At 39.9% G+C, this 14,799-nt stretch overlaps 1 protein-coding gene across 1 annotated transcript in view; it reads left to right on the forward strand.

Moving 5' to 3' along the window:
- Positions 1-14,799, forward strand: part of neurl1aa (neuralized E3 ubiquitin protein ligase 1Aa) — a 79,772-nt gene that overhangs the window by 61,695 nt on the left and 3,278 nt on the right. The window lies entirely within an intron of this gene.

Genomic DNA, 14,799 nt, shown 5'->3' on the forward strand with positions numbered 1-14,799 from the left:
TTTTTCCAAGTACCAGCAAGTGCTGTCAGCACTGTATAAAAGTATAAAAGAAAACGGAGGGGCCACATGCTATACATATTGAGCTTTCTTTTTTTTTTTTACATTTTTACAATCCTCTTCTTAAAACCTCTCTTGTCCTCTCCTCCTGCACAGGACTGTTTTTCCAGAGTCAATGTTATTTTCCTCTAAAACACTTAATTTTCAATCATTTTGGATTGTAATTATTACCACAAGAGATAACTAAAGATACAGATGGAAACCTATTGGAGTAATACAGCATAACCACATCACTAATGTTTCTAAAGTTCTTGTTCTGCCGCCATTACAAGTCTCGCATTTAGTGGAAGAGTGGTCAGAGAAGAATGACAAAAGTGATTCTGAGAAGACTTTTTCTCATCTTCATTTGGGATCAAATGCCAGGTAAGTGTATTATTACTGCTTTGCTTAATGCATGTAAGGTAAAGCTGTGGAGCAACATTACAGCTAGCTAGCATTATTGTGTAGACTCAACCCACTGCCTTCACAGTGGCGCATATGCTAACTTTAGCTTCAAGCTAATTAACATTGTAACACCACTTGTATTTGTAGTTTATGGACAGTATCAAGTGGATCGGTGCAGCATCTGTATTAAATTCTCAGCAGAGCAGTATAAGCTTTTATCTGTAGCCTGATGGCAGGTGCAACACGTGTGTAGGGGGGCGGTTGTTGCCTGTAGTTTGGTCGGTGAACATGTGTGTTTTAATCTGAACGGAGCTCTGTAGGCGAACAGTTGTTAGCTGCAGTTTGGTAGGTGCCAGAGTACAAAGTTAGCACCATTTAGACTTCCAGCCACACTATCAGTCCCACTGTGGCAAGCTCAAATGAAATGGTGGAGATAGAAGACCGACTGTAGATTCCCAGTCAGCCACAACATCAGAGAAAGAACTGTGCCAGCTTTTTAAGATGAGGATGGTGTGTCAGCCTGCTCCACCATTTAGTGCAGAAACAAACCAAACATGCTAATGTGCATTAGATTGCATCATATCTGTTTGTTATCATACTATGCTATTATTAATGTTGGCTGTTACATTGAAATGAACTTTTTCTTGTCATCATGGATGCAAGAGTGCGAGTGAAGTACTGAGATCATCAGAAGTATATTTGTTACGAAGGGCCACTGACCTTCTGATCCTTTTTGGACTTTGGTGAGTGAAAAATGTCACTACTTTCACACAATAACCTATAGAACAACGTACTTGGGATGTTGTTTATGCTTTGCACAACTGCTTTTTATATCTTTCATGACTATTGTGCCACACCTTGATGTTTACTGTTCTGCATTGACTTCTTGTCTGTAGATTGAGCAGGATCTTAGCCTGATGTTTGGTGATGCAGCCTCTGCAAAAGTTCCTGGAGAAGTGTCCTAATGCCTACAAGAAAAACGTCCTCAAACAAAGCCGTGGCCTTACACAGACCAACGAGCTTCAAGACCTGTTTCAAAATGCTGCATGGAAAGGAAATTTGTTTTTGAAAGCAAATGGAATGACTTTTCAGGATGGGACAGTGACATGTCATCCATTTTGTCCACCTTCTGCCCCGGTCACCTCATGTCCTCAAGAGATCAGGAAAGCTCTCAGCCAGACAAGCCAGTGACCATCTTGTGAAATTCATCATGGTAAGGTTACAGTTAAAGATCACTGTTCTGATCCCATTCCTGATTCTGTTAACCCTTTTTTAAGATTATGGTCAAATCATGGTATGATCATGTTTATCTGTATGTTAAAAACATTTTTGGAAACTGTCATTGTGATAGCAGACTAATGAAGTTCTTGTGTCACAGACTGCAACCAGCTTCCAGGGGCATCTGGACAGCATCACTGAAAAGCCGTCAACCCTATCTGCTTGCTGTGGGGACCCAGAGGACTGTGATTCACAAGTACTTCATTGTGATTGACACACTTGCAATACCTTGTAATTCACTGGACCCTCTTGCCTGTTTTGATGAGCTTAAAAGCCCATTTTGTCTTTGGTACCTCATATAATCAGGATCTGGTAAATATATAAAAATCAGTATTTTGATGTTTTGCACTTTTTAAAAATATGTTAAGAATAAAGTGTGCTGTGTTAAATACTAATTTGTGATTATTGTTCTTGTGCTCACAGACTTTGTGCTGTACAAATGCCACTCTTCACAGATCATAATTCAATTCTATATTGAGTGAAGTACCTCTCTATATTGAATAAAATACATCTCTATATTGAGTGAAATGGAAGTAGAGTTGTTTTCATTTTTCCTAGATAGAATAAATTATCATCATGTAGGGTATACTGAAAAGAGTCAAAGTAACTCTGCAGTAAGAGTACATTTTACTCTATTTAGACGAGGACCAAATGTTATCTTTTTCAGAGTAAAGGAGTGCAGAATGTGTTTTTGTTGGTGCAAACAGTTTATTTTTGAGGAAATTTTAAATGAGACATTTGATGAGAAATATCACAGTTTCAGTTGTTTTTCCTGACGGAGCATTTCTCACACATGATTTGTTCAAGGACTGTTGGAACTGTGAAAACTAAACGTTGATTTCTGTTTTCACAGTTTCTGGCTATGAAAAATTATTAATTAGTAATGTTGGTAATCGTTTTTAAGAAAACATGCCTAGAAAATCCTCGGATGGGTTTTGGGGCTCAGAAACATTGTCACCATTACATAGTTTGCCCATCAAAGATCACTAAGTTTATTTTTACTTTGTAGAATATTCCATTCAGTATGTATATTATCCCAATAAATAAAACAGATCTAAGGGATCCCTATCAAGACTTTACATTTTTTATTATGCGCTCATTTTTAAAAATCATGATGGCAAATGTCTGACACAGATAAAGCACACTGGAAAATATGGTGTTTACAGTAATCCACAAGGATATGAAAGACATAACAATCTCAATCTTATTTTGAAATTCTGTTACACTTCATTAGGAGTTGAATTCATGTTTTAGCTAATGTGCACCCTTTGTTCTCCTACAGCATGCTTTATCTTTGTAAATATCCCACTTGAAAGAGTCATTTATGCTGGAAATAACTATCTTTTTTAGTCCAGTGATGAGTCTCGGGTCAAGAACTTACAGATCAGCATATTGATCTTCATTTGGCTGGGCACACCACTGCTGACACCTCTGAGATCCTTGCTTAATTTATTTACTCCCTCGGGTTGAAATCTATTTGTGCAAAGTGTTGATTACTCTGACAGTATGCCAATGGAGGTAAACCACATCAGCAGATGTCTTGAGACAGGAAACATCTGTACACATTCATAGGATAAGCAAGAAAAGTAGATGCTCTGTCACGACCCGGTAAAATGAAAAACAGGAAGCAAGCGAACAGAGGTGGAGAGAAGCTGCAGGAGGGAGGGCTGTGACCTGCACACAGCAGGGACAACAAGATGTCTCTGCAGGGTGGACACTTTGCCTGCCAGTGGTGTACCGGGACACCTGAGGTTTGTTTACCCTTTCTAAATGCTGATAATGACAGGGGGAGCGCGAAAGGTGTGTGGCAGTTCTGGCCCCGGCACTTCATTTCGCCCTGCCAAGCATATTGCCCTCCCAGGAGGTGTAGGCAGCTGTCAGGGGGGGGGGGGGCTGCTCTCCAGAATATGAAAAGTGAAAGACAGCTCGGCAACAGGCTATCTTTATGAATGTCACTCTTAATGCCATTTGTTCCCACATCTGCTAAAGAAATTCAGCGAAATCCCATTTAAACAACAGCATGACACACAGTAACACGTTATTAAAATCATCATTTTTAACAACATGCTATTATTGTATATATTCACCCAGAGATAGCAAAGGGCTGACAGTAAAACGGCTGCATCTTTGTCAGCTGTGTGAGGCAAAATGGCACATGCAGCAGTGGATGCTGTCTTCTATTACAGCCACTCTTAAGAGGCATAACAAAACAGCCGCAGCCTTTTTTAAGTGTCCTAAGTGTTTGTCTGTGGAGGAAAAAGCATCTATAAATACATCCTGCTTTTCTTCAGGGATGGGAGCGGAAAAGGAAGCAGAGGTTAAAAGATGTTGGAGGGAAACAAAGAACATTAGACATGCAAGAGAGACAGGCTGAAGATCAGGCTTAAACCTTTCTCTTGTCAAAACTCTTTAAAAATAATAAACAGGGTTGGGTGCTAACTGATTACATGTAATTAGCATTATGTAATCTGATTACAAACAATAAGTAAGTATAGATTACATTTGACTATAGATTACATTTGTAAAATTTGTGTTTAGAATATACTTACATTGTCAAGGATTAATTAATTACATTTTTGATTACATCTTTAAAATCTTTAATCGTGATAATCAGTGACCCATCAGAGGTCCCAAAGTGAGATTTCCATGCCTTTTGTGATCATACGGCAGGTGTCAGGCCTGTATAAAAACAACGACAGTAAGAAAACGCTCAATCCACGGACCAATGCACAACTTCACAATATCTGTCTTTAAACGAGCCGTCGGGAACTGTGGAAGGTTGTGTTGTCATGACTATATGGTCGCCCTTATCAGCAATGCCCCCAGCATGGCCGTGGTTGTAAAACCACTGGCAGAGCTGAACTGGAAACACAGTTGGGGGTGCCTGCTCAGGCCTGTGAGAGGTGACCAATTAGAGCAAACTGGGCTGTTCGGGAGGGGGGCATTAAAGAGACAGGCACTGACACTAAGCATTCAGACAGAGGGTGAAACAAGGTACTGTAGCAATGGATATTTTGAAAAAAGCATATAAATATTTACACCTAACATGACAAGATACAAGCTTGAAAATCAGCATAAGGAAGAGCCACAGAGGAGGGACCCCTCTCCAAGGGTGGACAGACATGCAATAGATGTCACGTGTACAGAACAGAGCAGAGTAAACAGACTTTCTATTTCCAATGAAAATTAAAAAAGGAAACATGTTTGCTTCTCTTGTGTTACAAGTGCAAAGTCCTCCATGTGGCCTCCATGTGATTAAAGAAACAAGAAAAGACCGCAGGAACAAAAACAGAAGACACTGTTGCAGAATATACACAGTTCACTCAGTTTGTGCCAGTAATGTTTTTGTCAGGCTCATTTCATTTGACTGTGCTGAATATATCTAATCTGTTTTTTGCAATAAATATGTTTTGAGATGTTAAAAGAAAAAAAGAATAGCTCAAATATTTGGGGCTGTGTCCATTCATTTAATATAATATGTGGTATTTTCAATGCTTGATTTTTGAAGTAATCTAAAAGTATTCAGAATAGATTACGTTTTGTAATCCAATGGATTATGTTACTAATTACAAAAAACGACCATGTAATTTGCATTCAGTAACTGATTTGAATGTAACTTGACACAACCCTGATAATAAAATATAAAGGATTTGAAACCTCATAGGGAGAATCACTGTGTTCTCTATGCACTTCTGTCGTCCTGTTAGCTTGACCCACTTAACATCAACTGACAGGAAAGTAACCATGACAGCCACGTCAATACAAATCACAGTGAGCTTCAGAATACAGTAGCTTGGATGTGTAGAGAGAGAATATCAGTGATCAGCAAGTGTCAAAATAACAGGAATTCAGTTTTCATTGATTTTATGTGTTTCAGTGTCCTCTTCAACTTCAACAAAACAAACAGTGAAAAGGAAAATGTCTTGATGCTACAGCGAGATCTTTTTTCTATGTTTCCTGTGTTATCACACAGAACGATCACCGACTCTACTGTTAAATTACATTTTGGCTTAGCAAATGTGCATAACAGACCTCCTGGTTTTTCTATGTGCAGCTCTAGCAATCATTTAGTGGAACCAGAGTGTCTTGGCAGCAGAACAAAGCAGGAATAACAGAACAATGAGAGCAGTCCGAGGCACATCTCCTTATCCGAGCAGATCTTGGAATTCCCACTGAGGTGTGAATCATCTTTACATTCCAGCTGCTTCGAGTTAGGAAGCATCTCTTATCTCTCTCCTGCAACTCTTGATCTATTGCTTTGTGTTGACTGGAGGGCAATTTAGCTTTCAGTCAGGCTGAACTCGAGCCATGTCTTCTACTTGGAGTGAGGGATGTTAAACTTGAAAGCCCGGCAGTCCCAGTGGACTCCTGCTCCTCAGGATGGCAAGATAAAGCAGTCATCACAGAGGCCTCTCACTTCAAACAAAGCATGAAGTAGTGGACCATCCTAATAGGAACAGGCACACTCAGGGATACATCAGGGTAGCTGAGGTCGACCAAGAGTGCTCAGACAGGGTAATGATGGTGGTCGCAATCGATACTGCATTAGTTCTATTAGTAGTAATGGCCGTGAAAGTAATGCTTATTTTATCATTTGGAATTAAAACGTCTGTCTTTCTGTATTAAATCTATTTGTGTCTACAATGATTGTATCCTTGCGGCTTGAAAAACGTGTTAAATGTATTACCTTTCTCTGGAAACCATTCTGTGGACTTGAATTTTGAACATTTTTAATCTTGAATTGTTTACAATCATGTTCACCAGCTTGTAGTCTTCTACTTCACTGTCTTTGTTGGAGCATTGCTTTTCTTCTTTGTGCATATTTCTCTGTCGACCAGCAGAATAGAGTGTGTGCATGTGTGTTCACGTGAACACTGGTCCATAGCAGGGGTAGTGGTCAAAATCTCTACAGGGTACCTTCAATTTAGATGTAACCAAAACTAAATAAATCAGTATATTAGACATTAAAGGGGAATTCAGGTATTTTTAAACATGGGTCCTATATATACATGTTTTGGTGTATGAATGATTGATATTAAATGTATTGGAATCTAGTTTAGAAGTCTTGGCGGAACATGAACTGATTTTGACTATCTGGATGGGGAAACAATTGTAAGAATGATGTCTTGACGTCACCTTAAAAATCCTGGTTTTATTGCCACAAACAAAATATCTGAACATCTTGCCGAAAGGATCCATTGGTTTCACACTTAGACATGTTGAAACGTCGCCACAAACTGTGGTCTCTGACTTGTCAACAGTCTCACTCTGCCACCACCGTCCATGTTGTATGATACATATGGTATGTAGAAAATGTGAATGTATCTGTTGTTTGCAGATTGCGACATTTTATTTTGATGACTGGGTTATTTTTCTCTGTTGTCCACATATCTCTTATTAGTGCAATTATTCACAAAAACAAGTTGAAAGCAGAGCAGCTGACAGGGGGAGAGACAGTGAGGGGACCTTGTGCCTTGTGGTGTGGAAATAGGACACCCATCCAGTGACCCACTTCGCATGTATTATAGATTCCATTAAAATGTCAGCGCACTCATGCTCAAGTGAAATGTCTCACCACCCACGTCCTCGCACACTGCAGCTGCCACGCTCTTCTCTCCTCCTCTTCGAAACTTCTGTCATTTTAGCTGGTGTCTTGTCTTCTCTGCTCTTCTTCGTTTTTGTTTTCCTCATCATTTTTGGGCTCCCACCTCTTTGTTTCTATGCCCCCAATTATCACACTTGTACCGCTGCAGCAGTGTCTAATCCACAAACACACATACTGACATTCACAAAAGCTCATATACACACGGACAGGCTCATTGGTCATCTATAATTAAGTATAATGGGTAGCGCACTCTGACGTGATCATCTAGCACTCTGTGCTATTACAATAATTGCTGTTTCTTCTCATGTGCTCATGTCTGCTTAGCTTTCTCCAAGTCGGTCCATGAACAGTATGTACCAGACAAGAGTGTTGCTTTGGTTATATATATATATATATATTAATATATAATATAAAAACAAAATGCATGTAAATTACAGTATTACTATGCACTCAAACGAGGACATAGGTTTGGTTTTGATATTGGTAGGGACAGAGGACATCACAGATATTGAAATGTGAAGCGTTTGCAAAGCGCGCCCTGTCGGGAGGTTTCTAGATGCCTGCTTCTCCAGCACATCCCAAAGATTCTCAGTGGGGTTCAGGTCTGGACTCTGTGGTGGCCGATCCATGTGTGAAAATGATGTCTCATGCTCCCTGAACCACTCTTTGACAGTTTGAGCCTGATGAATTGTGGCATCGTCATCTTGGAATATGCCCATGCCATCAGGGAAGGAAAAATCCATTGATGGAAAAACCTGGTCATTCAGTATATTCAGATAGTCAGCTGACCTCATGTCTTACGCACATAACCTTGCTGAACCTAGACCTGACCAACTGAATCAACCCCAGATCATAACACTGCCCCCACAGGCTTGTACAGGAGGCAATAGGCATGATGGGTGCATCACTTCATCCACCTCTTTTCTTACCCTGATGGGCCCATCACTCTGGAACAGGGTAAATCTGGACTCATCAGACCACATGACCTTTTTCCATCCACATGAGTCCAGTCTTTATGCTCCCTAGCAAATTGAAGCCTTTTTTTCCAATTAGCCTCACTGATAAGTGGTTTTCATAATGTTACACAGCTGTTTAGTCCCAATCCCTTCAGTTCTCTTCACATTGTGCGTGTGAAAATGCTCTTACTTTCACTATTAAACACAGCCGTGAGTTCTACTGTTAATTTATTACGAGTGATTATTAAGTGATTAAGTGATTAAGTGAGATTTTTTTCCGACCACATTTCTTTCTGGAAGATGATGGTTCACCACTACCCTAACATCTTTTTCCACGACCACAGGATTTGTCTTCTGACATTGTTTGTTGTTTGTGGTTGTTTAAGAAATGAGAAGCTACTCCCTGCATCAGTTAGAGTTAAATAACTTGTTGCCAGCTGAAACATATTAATCACTGCAGTAATTATCCAATGGAAGGCTCTTACCTATTTGCTTAGTTAAATCCAGGGGGTGCCTTTTTTTTCCGGCCAGGCAGTGTATAAGGCTAAGCCTTTCATTCATAATCTCAGGGAGACAGAGCGCTAGGGAGACAGAGTTCTGAGTAGGACCAGAGTGCAGTTGATAATCGTTCCCTGCTAGCTTTTGTCATCATGCCTTTACCAGCTTCAGAAATGTTTTTGTCGTCTGAATCTGGTGAGAAGAGTTTGATATTCTGAAAGCCAAGTCTAAAATGACTAAAATTCAAGATGTTGACATACATCCACGTTTATCTAAAAATGTGCCGTTGCGACATCTGACTGATTTTGGTAGAGCCCATCACAAATGTAGGCTACTGTGACTGACTGAATCAATATGAGACGTTCTTCTCATGTTATTTATCCCCGGGTGCTCAGAACAGCTTTGGTGCAAATAAATTCAACCAGGACCAGCCCACATTCATGAGCCAGCCTATCACACATAGCAAGAAAACACAAAGCCAATCGTATTAGCGATATTGGTATAGGGAGGCGGGACTAGTGGAGAACAAGATCTGTTAACCGTTTGTGTACCAAATTATTGCCGGGGGCTATTTATTACTCACTGGATATTGAGAGAGAGATAAATATTATGTCTGCTACTTTACTAATTCATCTTGGACTGATGCGCAATAGTGTCTGAAAATAGAGACTGACATTATATACTAACTGACATTTACTTTTTTTTTTACCAGAAAAATGTTCAAAGGAGTTTGAAGTATTTTAACAGCCCTTCATAATATCTCCAGGTCACCAATAAACATACTTGCCAACGTTGAGACCTCAGAAATAAGGGAGTTTTACAAACCAAAGTGGGGGTCAGAAAAAATTGAGTTTCAGAGACTATGTTTCCTGCATTCTGGTGGCTTTTAAAGAATTAAAATAACAAGTACACTGCAACAGTATTTTTATGTAATTTCACTATTAATTCTCAAGAATGAATGCAGAATAATTCAACCCACTGGTGTGGTAATAACTTATATTCATCAATTGTTATATATTCATCCATCTTTTTGCCCCTGCCCTTTCGAAAGTCTGTACAGGTTATGATTGACGTCAGTGCAATCTGTGATCAAAAGTAACATTGTCAGGCAAATTCATGCCAATTTCCTGTAAAATGTCCTTTCAGACTTTCTGAAAGAAACAGAAATTGTGTCCAGGACATTTGGATTTTTTTTAGTTTTTCTTACTTACAGAACAGTAAATGCACGCTGCACAGTGGCAGGAACTGTTCCCAAAAGGGGAAACTGTGTGAAAATCAGGAGAGTTGTGAGAGCAAAAGAAAGCAATGAAAAACTGGTGTCTCCTCAGGAAATCAGGAGTGTTGGCAAGTACAGTATGCCAATGAGAGAGGAGAGCAGTAGCCTGAGAGGTAAAGGAAATAGCCTGGGCAAAAAAAAGTGAGCACATCCCTCACTGTTCTGAGTAGAGCATAATAACTGAACGCATTGTAATACTCCTATTTTCTCTGCTCTGGATTTCTGCAGCTGGACTGTATGAAGATTCTGTGTAGAGAGTTTTTTAAGTGGCTTTATCAAAATGAAACTATAATTTAGGGGGCATGTCCAGCCCGTTCCCGATGGAAATTATGCCCTTGGTACCAGGGTAAGAAATTAATTTTCATATAGTCTTCTTCCCCTGTGAGCTGTAATGATTGAATGATGAGCTCTGATTATTTTGTTGCATATTTGCTCAGTGAGTTTGTGCTGAGATCTCATTTATTTTGCACTGCTGGAAAATGGCAGCACGCCTTATAGAAGAGACAGCACATCTTTCACACCTCAGTTGTTGAATTTTTTACTGATGTTGCTTAATTATTTGTTGGCACAGTGGTTTGTGAGGGCTTGGCATTTCCTGGTGCTGAAAGCAAAGGATAAATCAGAATGAAAAAGAAGTTAATCCTGATGATTTTTTTTATATATTTTTTTTAAGTTTTCACAAACAGGTCCTTTTTTTTCAACCCTCTATCTTTCTACATAAATACATGTGTTCATAAAGGGTTGCAGCGATATATATCAAGTTATACTGTGGTGTAAAAATTGACATTTATAGTGACGTACATTTGCTTATCTGTGGTATTGAATTCTACCACATTAGTGTTATAATATAAAAGCACTTGTTCAACAAAAAAAACCTTCTGTTTTCATTCATTTAAGGGTCATTGTAACTGATAAATAATCAGTTATCAGTAAATAATAATAACAACAATAATAATAATAATAGTAATAATAATAATGTAATATTATAATACCGTACAAACATTTCCTGAGATACTGTGAAAGTCTCACACTGTTGCAGCTGTAGTTTATACATATGTATGGAAGCACACATACACGACCTGATAAAGGGACAAACAACTCATTGATGTGTGATGTGATGTGTCCTCCCTTCAGAACAGCTCTTTTGTCTCTTAAGATAATATCTCCACCCCAGACAAAAAAGACTACTACCATTTTACACAGCAGGGTAAACCATGACCTTAAACAACTGCCGTCTGCTGCTTTCTTCTCATCTGATCTAAACACACAAAACAAACTGAGCCTAAGTGCACATTTGTCCCAGGAGTGCCTCAGAAAAAAGACATTGTCGGCAATTAAATTAACAGCCACCCATTTGTGTTTGAGGATCGTGTTTCACCAAGGAAATGTTAATGTAAACTATTCGAAAGGTTATTTTCCCTCTCCTTTCTTTCTTTCGTTCTTTCTTTCTTTCGTTCTTTCGTTCTTTCGTTCTTTCTTACTTTCTTTCTTTCTTTCTTTCTTTCTTTCTTTCTTTCTTTCTTTCTTTCTGTTGCTTTTTCAGTCTACAATAAGGCCCCCCCTCTGTATGTGAGACTTTCTCAGCAGCAGCAGACGCACCTTTACAAAACAGAGGGCGCCCAGCCGCCCACTCCTCACATGGCAACGTGACAGAATTGATTTGACGTGTAAATGAGCAATACAAAAACCGGAGGAAATGAATGCAAACAAATTTAAGGATGCCGGTACGGGGTTGCACCGGGGGCGATCCGCCGAGATGAGATAAGCCCAGAGGTGGCTGCTACATGGCTGGTTACTGTGGGCGACTGTCCGCTCGGTATTTTTTCGGGTGCTCATGACGCCCTGGGCGGCTGCCCATATTGCCCATATGAAAAAAACGCCCCTGGCCCCACCCACCTCCCTGATCACATACTCTGCATACCTCCCATGCTTTAAAGGACGACACTCTCTCCATAGATGTACTCGTATACACTAAAGATGGATGGATGGGTGATTAGATGGATAGATGAAGTAGATGTTGCCACAGAGCAGAAGCCTGCCTGTCACAGCTGTTCACACAGGTCGCTTTAATCTAGTGGTGAGCAGGCGGGATCAGGGCTGGGCACCACAGCTCATGCCTCAGCTGCCCTGAATGGGTGGTGCCGGCCTGCCAAAGGGATTAACAGGGAGAGATGGACAGAGAGAAAGAGGATTCAGTTCCACAGGGGAAGCACTCATGCTGCAGGGCTGAAGGGTGATCAGGCTGGAGTAATCCGATAAAAGGTGAAACATGACAAGTCCGGTAGCACCTTGCAGGGGCGGCACGGTGATTTACTGATCAACACTCAGCATGATAGTGTGATTCTGAGCTTTTAACGCAAAAATACTTCACATAACTGGGTTTTTCAGTGCCCATTTAAGGCCTCTGTATGCTTAAAACCAAGTGCTTGTTGGATCGTTTAACAGTGTCTGATAGCCCATATCAATCTGTGGAAGACATTTTCCCAAACAATCCAACAATCATTGCAACTTTCAATTGCATACTGTAGATGTGAAAGTAGACTGGGTTTGAAGTTCGTTCTCAAGCTCTTGTCACTTTGTCATCTTCTGTGAGGACTGCAACACAATGAATGCCTTCAAGGGGTTGCTGGAAAAAAAAAGTCTGTGCCTCCACCTCATTTGAATGATTAATTGTTTATCACCCTTTTCTATGATGGCACGTTTTTGTGCCCCACATTTGAGGGTGGTCATTTGGAATACCTATAAGACGTTTGGATGTTCTTGGATAACACAACCCTTGTTTCAAGCATACTGAAGCCTTTATTTTTTACTGTTTATACCATGCAGTTGCTAGTTTTCCTAGGTCCATATGCACAAAGAGAAGACGTGGCAAAATGTTGACATTTAAGTTAGAAAATTAAAACATATATAATAGTGTGTAAAACAGTTGAAAAAACAGTGATAATCAGGAGAGAGATTTCAATTATTTTGCACTGCTGGAAAATAGCAGCATGGCTTTTAAAAGAGACAGTCCATCCGTCACAGCTCAGTGGTTGAATATTGATAATGATATATTACTTTGCTTTTTGTTGGTGCAGTGGTTTGTGAGGGGGTGGCATTTTCTAAGCTGAGCACAGGATAAAATCCATGAATGGAATTCAGAATGAAAAATGGGTTGCTCCTAATTATTTATTTTATCATTATTATTATTTCAGAGGCATTTTCTAAACCTTTAAAAACAAAGCACAGATAGACATAGCATATTAGCGTACCATATGACCTGAAATACATTTCTCTTATCTTCTCTTATCGTATCTAAAACTATATGTGATGTATTTGATGCTAGTGTTTCTAATCAGGGTCTTCGAGATAATTAGTTTTAGGTTTTCAAAAAGATGATTGGCCTTTTTTAAGCATTTCCAGGAAGATGCTAACATTTGAAGCTACTGTATTTAAAACGTGCAATGTTTTATTACAACCCTCTATAACTGTCTTCAACTAGCAGCTTTTCTTCAACCTGTATGATCGTTTGACCACATGTACCTGTTGCCCAGTTTAACCTATTATTTAGCGATGTTTGACTTTCCAAGATCTCAGTATAACTTTATTACAGGGCTGCCCAAAGTGGGGGCCAACTTTGGCCCGCCATAAGGTTCAATTTCAACTCAGGGCTTTCTAGACCCAGTTCAGTTTACCATAGAAAATAAAATTAATTGTGACAATTTGACATCTGTAGTCAGGTAGCAGGGATAGTTTTGAATGCCAAGCAGGTTACAGAAGAGAGAATAAATTGGGAGTTTGCTTGTGATGGAATACCAACCTGTCAGTGCTGATCAGTGTATTCTTATACTTGTGGTCTGTCTTGTATCTAAACATAGACAATGGGCAGAGCATCTCATGTGTTCTGCTTGGCTAAAAATGCATTTACTTACGGTGCTCTAGGTGACCTGTTATATAATGTTACACACTGTACATACAGTACAAATCATATACACGCATAGCTGAGGGGGCTCAGAAGCACCAGGGCAACCCCTGGTATGCAAACAAAAGAGATTCTTGACCCCCCCCACCCCTGAAATGCCACATGAAACAGCTCCTGATATAGAATTATGCCGTGACATGACGACTCACCAACTGTAACAGAAACACTGCTGCTGTTTATGAGCTGGCAGTTATTATGGGACAGTTTCTCTAAATTCCAATGACCCATTATTGGCATGGCCCTAAAGTGAAGCGGGCCTGTGTCTGCTGGCCCTGGGCATCAGTTGGATTGATTAGACTGCTGGTGCAGATGGCATGCAGCCTGGCAGACTGCTGGGGCATTCGTTAGTGTGGGGCTGTCATGATGTTACTGGTCAGTGTTGACAGTGACTCTGCCACACCAGATGACTCTGGTTTCACAGACACACCATGAAATGTTCCTCAGTAACATTCACCACTGTGGAGTGATGCTCTTTGAAAAGACGAGCAGGTCCTGAAATAGTATGCATAAATACCTGCTGTGCACACAGGAGCTGATTTCTGATGCAGTTTTTAGTCTGCTATTTTTTGACAGCGAGCTGCAGGGCAGGTAATTAAAGTAATCAGCACTTACACTGAGAAGCAGTAAAGCATTGGATAGGAATTCTTTGTTGTTGATTACATGCTTGCTCTGCAAGACAACTAATTTGCATATTAATTTGTTGTGTATTTTGGTGTGTCTGCACTACCTGTAATGGTAAACTATTGAAGCTATTTTAAATCATTAGACATTGACTGTGGGAAAT

The sequence above is a fragment of the Pagrus major genome, chromosome 1, assembly GCF_040436345.1.
Source record: "Pagrus major chromosome 1, Pma_NU_1.0".
Lineage (NCBI taxonomy): Eukaryota > Metazoa > Chordata > Actinopteri > Spariformes > Sparidae > Pagrus > Pagrus major.